Below are 14699 nucleotides of genomic sequence, written 5' to 3'. Positions count from 1 at the left end.
ACGTCAAATAGTATTTATTAGAAACGTAAAATAAAATGTATAATTTCAGAATTTAATAACTCGTAATGAAAGTTTACATTTGTTAATAGAAAATATTTCTTCAAGCAATAAATTATATTCTATATTATTTTTTTTATTTACCTTTTTATGTACTTGAACTACAGAATGATGGCGCTCATGGCTTTAAATGTTTTTAGTTGAATAACTTTTTTTATTTTTTTTCGTGTATGATTGAATCCGAAAAAAAAACATTCAATGTTGAATAATGTTCCTTTATGGCCGGTTTGAAAGGAAATTTCAACGTGTATAATTTAATTTGTACTGTCTTACTATACTTTTTTTATTACTACTAATCTCTATTGAATTTTTTGGTGGTCTGAGTTATGTTATTTTTTTAAACATACTGTGTTAAAAAAGGAGCTTAATCTTTTATTCACAACGGGACACGTATAGTGTTCGATTGGATTACAATTACAGTTATAAAGTTAATTAGAACTTTATTATTTAAACATAATAAAAGTAAAATGTAGAGGAAAAGAACAAACGATAATTACTAAATTATATATTTACCTTATCTTTCATAAATGATTTTTTCAAATGAGTAACTTTTAGAAACATGATGCTGATTTTGTCTGGTAAAAAATAAATAAAATCCAAGTTAAATAAATTTTTCTATGTCGCCCTAAGTATAGATTGATATATTTTCTTTCATATTGCTTATCACCAATTGGCTGTTAATATATAAATGATAAATCATCTTATGTAACTATCCTCTTATTGTTGCTGATGACTTGTATTTAAAGAGGTCAAAGCAATTTCATCGCAGTTTTTGCATAAGGTAAGTGCGCGGTAAAATTAGCTTACCAATCTAATTATTCAATAGATATCTCGCTGGAATATAGCATACCAGCATAAGTTTTAAATTTAAATCTCGCTTAAATTTAGAGTACCAGCATAATTTTTAAATTTAAATTTTGCTTAAATTTAGGGTACTATTTTAATATTTAAATCACTCTAAAATGTACCTAAATCATTTTGTCAAGGTTAGTTTCATCAAGCATCGTGAGTTTCCAGACTAACTTATGAGTTTCAAAAATAATGTGATCGATTCCAGGGTTTATTTAGTCTAAATCAAGACTTCTATTGGATTGTTTTATTTTTTAAATAAAGAAATGATTTATGAATTAATTAGAAAATTATCTTCTCATTGCAGTCAACTGCATGGCATTTTTGTTTATTTTATTGCTTTTTGGTGTTCGCCTAGGGCATTATGATTACTTGGAAGGCTGCGGCGTCGCTTTATTCTATCAAATAGCTCTTTCAATCTTTGCTTAACTCTGTTGGACTTTATAAGTGTTGTATTGACGTGGGTTTCGACGGTTAGAGTGCATGTACGAAAACATATTGTTACTTCTAGTTTCTACAAAGAGAATACTCAGGATAATAATATGTTTTATACATGCGAGTGTTAGTAAAGACTCACTTTTATAGAATCTCTTTGCAAGGCACGTGCCCTGTGCGTGTGCTTTTACATGTGTAGCCAGTGAACGGATGTGTAGCATTGTTATAAAATGGTATACTATATAGCAGATCTATGAAATATATTTGTGTTAAATGTTCGTAGTTAAACTATGGGTAAAAAGAAACGGTGGTACTGACTTCAAACAATCCACAGTGCAATTAAAATTTTATTTAGGTCTGGTCAGTTCATGCTGTGTGGCAACATGGTAAGAAGCGAGTTTAGATAAAACCATGATTGGCATTGTTTTGGAGGTGATTATTACATTGAGATACTAAACACAAAAGAAAAATACGCAAATTTTTTTCTTAACGTATAAAATGTCTTGATTTATTTTCATCTTTATACCACATTGACCACGCAGCGTGACGAATAACATGATTGTTTGTTATATAATAATCATTCTATTGACATATATGTGATCTCTATTTGGGTGAGTAAATGGTTAATTAATTTTTAGACAAAATTTTTCCTTCCATATGTCATGTGAATATGCTTTTCGTCAACATCAAATAATTTTCGGATGTACCGTGGAAAGGTATTGTCAAAAGCTTCGTAGCGTGCCATCAATATTCATATATATTGTGATTTAGTGCTTTAGGCAAACGTAACTGCATCCTAAGAACAAGGACTGGTCTAGATATATACCACAACCTTGGCAGAATCGCTACGAGCAACAAATCGAGGATTGAGATATTCCGTTTTACCCTTTAAGCAAGTTACTTCACAGTACCTTGGTTAAGTAACATGAGAGTCGATCGAATTCGAACCCAGTAAATATCAAGATTAAGAGTAATGTAAAAACAGTGTTTAATTATTACCACTAATGATCACAACAAATATAAATACCTTGCCTTTATTTAGTGAATTTTCACAAACTTGATAAGAATGATCTATTTTTCAAGACCCACATTCACTGCCGCATTTAGAGTAATTTAATGGGTACATTAATAGGCCCTTATTGTAGATTTTTCACACAAAATGTTAAGTGCTAAATCATGCAACATTCATGCTTGTTGTATTTGTCTTATCATTATTATTGTTTAGTGTTACTTAATCGTTTCGCGATTTAGGTAATTTCATTAGAGTTTAGTTATTTTTAACATTTTAGGTAGAATTTTTATCATGTTTTTTCTCTTTTAGCGCACGTGTTCGGCTGATTTGTGATGCGGATGAGCGGACATGCTGCAGTGGCGGTGGTATGCAGTATTAAAGGTAAGTGATAATTCTTAAGAAAACACGCAAATTCTTAATAGCAAAGTTCTTGAAAATTACCACGATTGTGCAAAAAAAAAGAATTTAATCTCGTGTTATAGATTGTTGGACTATAATTCTCAAAGTATTATCTTTTTTATAACTATACAATGCGCAAAATCACTAAACCTATGTTCAAGAAGTTGACGTCACCTACCTTACAAATAAGTTGTTTATGATCACGTTCGCTTTTTCTGCAGATTGTAGATATTTAAATTTTGTGCGACTCAAACGACGGTAAAGTTTTCCACAGGATCTCATTTTTTGTATCTACGACCCATTATGACCTATAGCCTAAACGGTTCGACGTTATGTTTACGCGTGTTCTTCAATATATCTATTTTACTAAATATGGCGGCTACATTTAAACTTATGGCTTCATTACCAGTATCTGATTGTATTACTCGTATATTTCCATAGAATTTTACCATTTCAGCACTGATGAAGCGAAAGTTTCACACACATTTGAAAATAATTTGGTTATATAACTTTTTTGTTTTTATTGGTAACTAGCTTTTATCCGCGACTCCGTCCGCGCGGAATAAAAAATAGAAAACGGGGTAAAAATTATCCTATGTCCGTTTCCTGGTCCTGAGCTACCTGCCCACCAATTTTCAGTCAAATCGATTCAGCCGTTCTTGAGTTATAAATAGTGTAACTAACACGACTTTCTTTTATATATATAGACTAGCTTTTACCCGCGACTCCGTCCGCGCGGAATAAAAAATAGAAAACGGGGTAAAACTTATCCTATGTCCTTTTCCTGGTTCTAAGCTACCTGCCCATCAATTTTCAGTCAAATCGATTCAGCCGTTCTTGAGTTATAAATAGTGTAACTAACACGACTTTCTTTTATATATATAGATTTTAGGAACGGTATAAGGTAAGTCAGGTAAGACATATTTGAATATTTTTTTGAGCATATTTCATATGACATATGTTTCCGGTTTTAATTATATTTCTTGTGTAAACTTTGAACATTTAAATTGCTAAAAATTATTTTGCGAAAATTGACAAGGTATTTACTTTTACATTTTTGAAGACTGTAAGCGCGACTTGTTTATACGCAATTAAATGATCTGTATGTACATACTTTGAATCATTATGACCTTGAACAGAAATGTTCGGTAAATAACATTAAAATACTACTCTATGTAATTTATAACCATCATCTAATCTTACTGGCTGTTGCCCACGACTTCTTCGGTATTTTTCTTCCACTACGCAAAATATACGTAAAAATGCACTAAAAAGTAACAACAGTTGTTTGAGATTGTTTTTTTTTAAGTCTGCTTTTTTTTCTTAATTTTTTTTTATTTCTCGATTTTTAGTGAATTTGAAGTTCGATTAGAAATTTCCTTAATACGTATGAGGACAGAAATAAGGCAAGTAAAGAAAAGGACTTTCCTATTTAATATGTTTAATATGTATGTACTTCTATTCAAAAACTAATTTAGAATGCAGCAGGTAACCTCTCATCCTTTATACAAAGAAATAATTATCAAATTCGGTATACTAATTGAAAGTTAAAGGACTAATACATCGTATTAGCGTGCCTTTAATTCTGTGCAGCCGCGAACAACAGTAGCATTTTTCGGATGCGCGTAGTTTTTAATCATTTGATATCTTCCAATCTGAAGAATGAAAGAATCTTCCGGTCAGAATTATATAGTTTGAAAGGCTAATATAAACTGTATTTAATACTCTAGCCTTAAAACATATTTATTTGGATAAGGATTCATATCGAATATAATATATATTAATATCGCCGTAAGCTTACGACGCTGTTTTTCGTGTGCATTTTAATCTACGATTTTCACAATAACATGGTTATTATGAGACATCCATAGATGACATATATATATATATATATATATATATATATATATATGACTTTTATTTAGCAAATTTAAGGATCTATAATTACTCGATACATCATTTTTATGTAGATCACATAGTTTGACCTCCGTAAGCTCAGAAAACAAAATTGTGTTTTTCATTGTAACGCGATGTAGCATTTTTCGTTTGCGCGTAATGTTATTTTTTCGATATCTAATAAACTATTACACAGAATTATATAGTTTCAAATGTAACCTAATCAATCTAATATAATCTTATCTATGCAAATATAATCTACATTAAATAATCTTGATAGTGAACATATTTATTTACCTATACATAAGAGTTAATACTAGACTCGAATATTATTCGAGTTCATTTAAATGATGTTTCTTAAATGATGAAAAAAATTGTTGTTGCGAGAAAACTATAAAAGATAGATATATGCTACTGCAGTCTTTCATTTATCAAATTTAAAGAGCTACTATTCTTCGATACATTATTTTAATGTAGATCCTATAGTTTAGCCTACATAAGCGATGAAAGCAAAAAAGTCCCTAATTTTCGCAACGCATTTTGAAGCTAAACTCAAAATCTACTAGTATACTAGTTTTTTTTAAATAATAAAAAAAATGTTACCCATCTGCAAGCACTACCTTTCGATTAAAATATTTTTTATCAAAATCGGAGCACCAAGGGCGAGGCTTCGCGGTAACACACATATAAAAAAATACAGTCGAATCGATAACCTTCTTTTTGAAGTCGGCTAAAACATTGATAAAACGTTAATCCCGCATACAATTTTTTTTATTAAAAGGTGCGTCAAAATCGGTTCATCTGTTAAACTCATCGATCACTCAAGTAAGAAACACGGACTTGCGAACAGATAGATTTAAAGAGATAGATAGACAGATAATTGTTTTAAAATTTGTTTTTTCTGTGTAATAAAATTTATTGTGATATTACATATAGACACAACAATTATATTTATCTGGAAAGATAAAAAATAACGTATAATTTATCTCGAAGTGGGATTTAAACCTAGCTAAAAGTAAGTGTATTTTAAAAGTAAAAAAATTGTAAGGAAGTTATCGATTATTGTGTGTATTTTCATCCTTTTACTAACTCTACATTTTTTTATGAACCAAGCTTTGCTAAACAATTTTCTCTATTTCGATCAATCCATGTTCCAGATTTCCAGTTGCCTATGCCAACATTTTATAGATATCAACGTAAGCCCGTGGATTGAATCTTCCAAGATTTGGGATTATTAGCTATAATGAACTTACGTATTAGAAAAATCAAACATTTGGGCAGCTCGAAACATTGCACGAGTCGCTACCCAGAATACAATTTTTTTTGAGTCGAGAAATAAAGGAATGCGGGGAGATGGCACTGAGCACCGCGCACCTGACCTTTAGCCACCAAATAGATTGAAACGGACAATACCCTGACTTCTTCCATCTACTGCAAATGACTGGGATTAATCTGTTCTACTTGATTGGTCCCTTCATTGGCAGTATTTGGTTGATGTCAATGCACCTTGCTGAAACAATCAATCCATGTTCCAGTCTTCCAATAACCTGGGGCTTTAGTCATCCACGATTTGGAATTGTTCGCCAGAACGCACTTAGATACCCTGACGTCTTCCATATACTGCACAAGGTGGGCTCAAATCTGTTTTGTTCTATTCGATTGGTCCCCCCTAACGCAGTATTTGTTTGAGGTCATTTCTCCTGGTTGTAACTCCATCAATGGTTATCCACGCTCACGGCACCAAACTTGCACCACAGGATTCTTCTCTTGAAGACCAGTACACAATACAGTTTATATTCATATTTTCATGTAAGTGTATTAATAATGCTAGTACTACGTAGTTCACCTTTTAAATTCTGTCGTTTAGATGTCTATCGCCAGTTTTGAATTTGAAACCTTTTAGTGGATAATTAAAGATATCGGTTTTCAGGATATTATAGTAGCCGTTAAATTATTAGACTTGCTGCAGTAGTTTAATCAACGTTAGGTTTTGAATCTGCTAGGTTGAGCTCGGAAATGACGTTACAAAAAAATGGCCCTTTAAAAGTTTTGTAGGTATGACTTTAAATGTGACCCAATGACCCAAGACGACATCAATGTTTCGAAAACGTATTATTATTATTACGTATATATTACGTATTATTATTATAATGAAGTATTCCTTTATCTTTGTTAAGGTCTGTCTGTATCTTGTATTTATAGTTGTAGCATCGCCTACACAGAACTTAAAAAAAGATTTCTTTGCTAACACCAATTGTGTCGCAACGATAGTATATAGTGCTTTTAAATTAAAAAAAAGTTACTAGAAAGGTGTAGTGTCAATTTTTATCAAACACTAGCTTTTACCCGCGACTCCGTCCGCGCGGAATAAAAAATAGAAAACGGGGTAAAAATTATCCTGTGTCCGTTTCCTGGTTCTAAGCTACCTGCCCACCAATTTTCAGTCAAATCGATTCAGCCGTTCTTGAGTTATAAATAGTGTAACTAACACGACTTTCTTTTATATATATAGATATTCATTCACATTCATTCACGTGTACAACATACATATTCACATAAAAATTCATCATCATACACAATGACATCGTACGCTCATACGCCTGTCTTTGGTCTTTTAGTCTATTAGGTCTTTACATATCAATTGTGGTACCAGTAGGACAGTGGAAAACTAGAAATATCGCAATATTAACAAGAATGAGCTCTACCGTGACACCAGTACTGTAATATGTATACCTATATATGGCGGTGAAGTTGCAAAAGAAATCACGGTACTGTTTTATGGTTCCAAATTTATATCTACATAACAAGCCCCGTGGTCGGCCGCACGCCATAGTTGAAAATGAAAAATAAAAAAAAACTATTGCAGAAGCGGATGCATCGCAAACCACTTCAGAGTTAGCTGCGGGCTTCGCTGCGAGTGATAAAACTGTTTAGATCCAAGTGAGATAATAAAATACAATAGAGAAAGTAAAAAGTTTGAACAATGGGTATTTCATGAATTGGCAAACAAACCGACAAAAACGCGTCGACTACTGCGTTACATTGCTTAACCGGCACAACAGTGAAGGGGCTATAAATCATATTGTTATTAGTGATCCTGTACGGTAATCGAAAGCGCTGATCGCAATGGCTAAATCCCGAGCAACCTGCAAAATTCTGCCCCAAGCAAAAGAAATTACTTGTGAGTGTTTGGTTAACTAGTGCCGGTGTCCTTCACTACAGTTTTTTTTATATCTGGCAGACGATTACGGAAGATATCTGTGATCAACAAATATAAACCGTTATGGACGAACTAGCTAGTAAACAACCAAGGTTGATCAACCATTCTAGTTACCCACTGCTTCAAGACAGCACTAGACAACAGATGGCCGCTAAACTAGGGGAGCTGCAATTGGAATATCTGCGACACCCACTGCACGCTCCAGATTACCATTTTTTCTCGAATTTGGACTTTTTACAAGGAAAAAATTCAACACCGATGTGGTAGTCCCACAGGTGGGCACAGTTAGTCGAAAAGTTAACTTCGTTAATCGTTGATTCGTTAATTAAAAAATTAACTTCGTTAATCGTCAAAGCGTTAAATTCTCGAAAATTTATCGCAAGTTAAAGTTAATCGTTAAAAGTAAACCATACCAAAATTATACTGCTTTTGGGGCTGAGAGAAATGGATAAAACAAGTAAAAATAAGATTTGTTGATGACTTTTGATAATATACACGAATTGCACACACTTTTGTAAATAGAATTTACAATTTTACACTTATTGTGGCGACACTTGTTTCACTATATTAATTTCACTATACATTCTCCACTAATTCGATCCCGTCACACTTGATTATTTTGATTGCAATTGAACCTATAGTCAGTTAGTGTATCTCAGTATTAGACAAAGTCCAAATGTATGAATGCGGTAAAGTGTTTTCGAACTTTCTTTTGATTTTGTCCTATTGGTCAAGTCTTTCCTGGACGCTGTGATGCATCACACTTGCACGTGAACTTTACATATATCTATTATCAACTTGTTCCTTCACCATTCGAGTCGCTGACAGTCGCCCAACATACCTGAACTTACGAGCGTGGCGTGCCGCGTTCTTTAAACAAAATGAAATCACGTCTCTCAGTTTCTATTGTAACGGACTAAATTAACGGAAGTAAATAAAAGCGTTAACACTTTTGAAGTTAACTTAAAAGTCAATACGTTAAGTATAATGTTAACTACGTTAATTAACGATTTACGGATTAACGAGTTAATGCCCACCTTTGGGTAGTCCAAACCGTCTTCATAGATTTTATTTATTCTCGCCCCCATGATTTTTTTGAATACATCGTTGACGAACTACCTTAAGATGGCAAAAGGGAATGTACAATAATGGTTTACACTTTAATTAAGGTAATATAATTTACAAAGAAAAATACGCCTTTATATTACTCTCATACGAAACGCTAATTTCATATGTAAGGACGTAATATTTCGCCGTTTTCCGCCGTCGAACATTTAAGTATTTGAAACAGAAGAACGTAGAAATTCTTGACTTTCGGCAGGCATGATCTAAAACCGAACGATTTCTTCACAATTGTGACTCACAAATTACTCGATTAAGAAAACTCAATTGGGATAAAAGTTACAATCGATTAAAAAAATAATGGATGCTTCGAAGTTAGGTATATGGATGTAAATTATGTAATTCCGGCCGATATAGATTAGGCATATACTCCCACTTTGGAGTGAAAACAAAAATAATATTAAAATTTTGTTTATGAGAAAATGGGAAATTCCATTAAATTTCATAATATATACTTAACTATCTGGGCAAACGACTTTATCCGCGTGAAATACTGTCTTTGAGTAGCAATTTAATTATTTACGTTAATTACCAGGTCACTCAGAAAGTATTGCGAGTAAAATTTTTTACGTATGTTGTAATTCTCAATTCAAAACTTCCCTCTACATTTTCTGCGAACTAATTAAAATTACCGTGTATCATTGAAAATAGATTTGCGTCGAGAACATTTTCGCGCTATGTTTTTTTCGATTTTAAGTATCGCCTGAAACCGGACGAATCGTACGATAGACTTCAAATGACATTCATGGACGAAGGCCCTTCAAGGGCCACCGTATATCGTTGGTATAATGAATTAATGGTATAATTGGACTAGCTTTGGTGGATGAAGAAAGAAGTGGTCGCCCTTTGACGGCTGTTACGGAAGAAAACGTGCTAGCAGTGTAAAATTTGATCCAAGACAATAGACGAGTTACAAAGAGATTCAGCATATAGTGCAGATTGGATCAGAAAGCCTTCACGAGATTCTACACGTGCAACTACGGGTGCGGAGGATAGTTTCACGCTGGGTGCCGCACAACCACACTGATTTTCAGAAGCAGGCAAGGGTGGAATGGTGCCATGATATGATAGACAAATTTGAAGCAGAGTCGTCCCGGCGTGTTTACGACATCGTTACTGGTGATGAATCCTGGATTTATCAATACGATCCGAAAACAAAGCACCAGTCGACGGTTTGGGTGTATCAAAGCGAATCAACGCCTACCAAAGTAAAGCGACATAGAAGCGGGAGGAAGATTTTGATTGCGAGCTTTTTCAATTTGACTGGCTACTTGGTATCAATTCCTTTACGAAACCAAAGAGGCATTAACGCCGAATGGTATACTACCAAATTCTTATCAGAAGTTTTCTCTGTTGTGAGCAACAATCGACCAAACACAGGGCTACCACGATAACGCGCCCGCCCACATCACAATCAAAACGAGGGACTTCCTAGACAGCACACCGGTCAAACTTCTGGGTCATCCTCCCTGACCTAGCACCGTGAGACTTCTTCCTTTTCCCAAAAATAAAAAATCAGCTCAAAGAGATACGACTTTCGTCGCCGGATGATGCGCTCTCAGCGTTCGAGCAGGCTGTAAACGAGGCGTCTGCGGTGGACTGGAAAAAGCGTTTCGAAAACTGGTTCAGACGCATGAAACTTGCTATAGAGGCTGGTGGAGAGTACTTCGAAAAGATGTAATAAAAATATATTTACCTATAGAAAATTTTTTAGTTTCGCAAAACTTTCTGAGTGCCCCACGTATTTTAGTTAACCGACGTGCTATGCGTTGATGTTGAGAGAGGTGTTTCCGAACCGCACCAAATGTAGTTCGTGGTCTCTGTCTACCCCTCTGGGTTACGGGCGTGATTTGCGTTGTTGTTGCTGTTGTATTTTCCTTAAACTTTTAAAACATTACAACAAAACATATTACACTTAGAAAATATTCACATAAACCTTACATATTCATATACAGACATTCAGCCCATATTCCCTATTGTTATTTTGCACCCTTGAGGGCAATACTTTTATAAACTTTGAACGTTATATTTATTTATATCAAATTAACAAAATAATAAGTTTCACGTTTCTAAATGTAAAAAGACGATACTTCCGTACAACTATCCATCCCCTATCAATCCCTTACAACTCTATTTTCGCATTAAACAGTAACCTATATCCTATATCAGACTATCTGTACCAAATTTCAATTAAATCGGTTCAGTATTTCTGTCGTGAAGGCAGGTCAGATAGACAGACAGAGTCACTTTCACATTAATAATATTAGTAAGGAAATAAGGATTAAGTAAATTTAAAAGCACATGGTCCAAATTATTTTCTATTCCTTGAAACGACAGAACTTAAAAGGTGCCTTATGTATACAGTAATTTTTACTTCTAGGAAACAAGAAATTCGATGTTACAAAAATTGTTTATTGTTGTTATATTAAAGAAGCAAAAATTAAATATTCATTTAAATTATGAAAGTGTTTTTTTTTAATGTTCGAAAAGAATGTATTAAGCGCAAATATACATGTAAAATAATTTCTACTGCCCTGCGATTGAAATTTATCATGTCATAACTTTTTACTCCGAAATTGCGAATATAAGATTTGTGTGCTACGCCTTGAGACCTTGAAATCATTTGCATGAACAATTTAATTGCTTTTTCGATAAATCGATCGATTTAATTAATATTTTTGTGCTTTTTATATAGCAATCAGCGAACTCTTTTATTATTACGTTTACTTAGATACGTATATCATTTTGCTTTATTATCATCAAATTGATTTTCAAAAAATGATATGAAATCCCGATGTATGAAGACAGAAATTGTTAAAGTCTAAAATATGTTATGTATAAAAATATATAAAATTTAAATATTATAAAAGGGTTGTATTCGTTAGTAGAATTAAGATAAGTTATGTACTATTAAGACAGTTCTAAATGGATTGAAGGGACTGGTAACACTGAGCCGTAATTAAGGATTTATTTTTGCCGGTACCTATGGTTTTTAGATGTCATAGATGTTAAAAGTCGTCATAGTCATATCTTTGAAGTTTATTTAAGAATAATAAAATTTACTACTACTTAGGGATATAAAATGTACGTAGGGAGCACCGACTTCCATTCTGCACTATTGCAATAGTGCAAATTGTTAGTCAGTCCATCTCTATATACATAATTCGTCAAATCGTTTTCGTTACATTCGTAAGCATAAATGAAAATTCAAGTATATAATGTGAAATAAAAAATGAAAAATTACAATGGAATGAGGCTAAATTTTAAATTGGATGATAGAAAGACCATAGTTTTAGTAGCGTTTAAAACTGTGTGATGTGCAACTAAATTAATTCTTTATAAAAATAGTCAGAAATAGATTTAATAAATCTTTTAAGTGACATCTTTAGAAATGTTTGTAGAATTCGAATTTCTCTAGTCGGTGGCGGAGCAAGAGTTAAATTTGGAGTGGGCAAGTTGTCTACCGCGAAGTTCTTATGTGTCGATCATTCTATTTAGTTAAATTTTGATTACTTTCGTAATAGAGTTCACTGATCATTGTGAGTACATGGAAATATATAGAGTCAAACTGTTATAGAGTTTCTAACCAGGGCGTTTCCATTAGGTATTATTGTAGAATTAAAACAATTAGAATGTTGTCTGTTGATAGTGGGCGATACCTCTGAAACTGTATCTTCGTAAACTGTAAGTTCGCGGGAAGAAAGGGTTAAAAAGAGTCAGAAGAATTTTTATATACCGCAGTCTAAGTAATGATCAAAACAAATATAAGTACTAAATATTAGATAAGTCAGGTCATTCATTTATGATTTATGGCCAAATTAACAAGTGAAAATTTCGACTGTACTAAAAATTGAGTTTTGTACTTCGATAAAGTATTTCACCAAACCGTGAAATAAGAAACCCATAGCTTAATCGACCAATCAAGGTCCTTTTGTCGAAAAAAAAAATGTTTTCAAAGATACTCTATTGGTTCGAGTGTAATTTAGTATAAATTTGAAAATTCTCGTCGAACCATCTTGACAGGTTAAAGGTTAGTGTAACATGCATGCCGAGAATGCTAACAACGCTTCAAAAGCGACGAAACGTCATTTTCGCGCTGGAGTTTTATAACTCTGTAGCTCAAATCGAGATGAGTGTATCTCATTACTTGTAAGTGATAATGTTATTGGACTTTAAATCTGAGTTCTCTTTCCATAACTTTGAGTCAAAGGATTTCAATAAAATGACATACCCTTGCATGTGAAAATTAAAGAGCCGCAAATGGACTTTGGCAACTAAATTGTTCGGTTCTGCTGATATTGGTTGATTAAATTAAGAGAAAAAGCTATCAAAATGAAATGCGAAAGGCGCTTTAGTACGCGAGGCCTTAGGCGATTGCCCACTATGCCTTGCTCCGCCCATGCTCTATTTTTAATTGTTTTTGGACTTTTTAAAATTTTTAACAGTGTCCTGCCTCATTTAAGGCTACTAACTGACTCGTGGTCTAAAATCGTATTTCTGCAAACATGTTTGGAAAGATTAATTTTGAAGAAAATAACATTTATTGAAGAAGTAATAAGTTACCGCGGGATGCCTGATCTATTGAGTTAAGCTGTTTCCCATTGGCTAAATTCGGCAGATTAGAACATTTCGCGACAACTAATACTTCCAGTTAGTAATGACTTTATCAAATTACTCGTTTGATCTATATTTTGTACTCATTAAACTGAGGTATGAGTAGATTCCCCTATATTTGACTCTTACCATGCCTCTAAGGTTTTTTCGTAGGTAAGTGAAACCTTTGGGCGATTCAATGCCGTGTCGTGAAGGAAATTTAGTTCCTATTTTAATTAATTTTTTCAAGTCTGTGGTATACTGTATTTATCTATATATAATTTTGAATAATTTTTCAGTACTGTTAGAATTAGGGAAAATAAGTGTTACGTGATTAAATTGTAATTTGTAGTTGTAATTTAACTCAATTCCGTCACCTCGTTTAAGTCCATACTTTGGTTAGGGCATTAAGGAGTGGATGTTTAACGACTACTAAGTCAATATATGGATTTTTTTGTATCTTTTTTTCATACTATGTTAGATCTAATTTTTAAATGAAATAATTTCAATGCTCGGAATTACCTTCGTAGCGAAGTATATCCCAATTATAGTGGAAAAAACATATTTTACATTATGTATATGAATATTATGTGTATTTATGCATAAGGTGTTATATTGTATTTTTGCCATCAAATGTGAATTTCTTGAGATATGATTAGTCAATTTCACTATAAAGTTAGCTAAGTTTACTATGTTATGTTATGTTAGTATTCATTTGCGGTTTTAGTCTTAGGTTTGAATATAAACCCGTTACAACTGATATATTTTGATACAGTCAAAGATAAGTTATATTTCGTTTAGTCTAGGTTTATAAGATCTGCTTAATAGCTTGTCTAGTTGTATAGTGAATGGACCAGGTCGACCAGTGAAATACCACGACCACACAGAAGATAGGCGTGAACTGGAAGCAATTCCGCGTTTCGTCTGATGAGTGTGGTGCCGGAGGCCTAATTTTAGTCCTCTTTCCCTTCCCACCCTTTTCTTATAAGGAAAGGATGGGTTGGACAGAGGAGTCCTCATCTGTCGATTTAGGCAACGCATCTGCAGTTGCGGAAGTCTTTGGGCAGCGGTCGCTTCGATATTTAAGGGGATTCAGGTGGCCGCTTGATCGTTTGC

The sequence above is a fragment of the Papilio machaon genome, chromosome Z, assembly GCF_912999745.1.
Source record: "Papilio machaon chromosome Z, ilPapMach1.1, whole genome shotgun sequence".
Taxonomy (NCBI): domain Eukaryota; kingdom Metazoa; phylum Arthropoda; class Insecta; order Lepidoptera; family Papilionidae; genus Papilio; species Papilio machaon.
The sequence above is the reverse complement of the archived record's forward strand: the minus strand, read 5'-3'. Positions refer to the sequence as shown.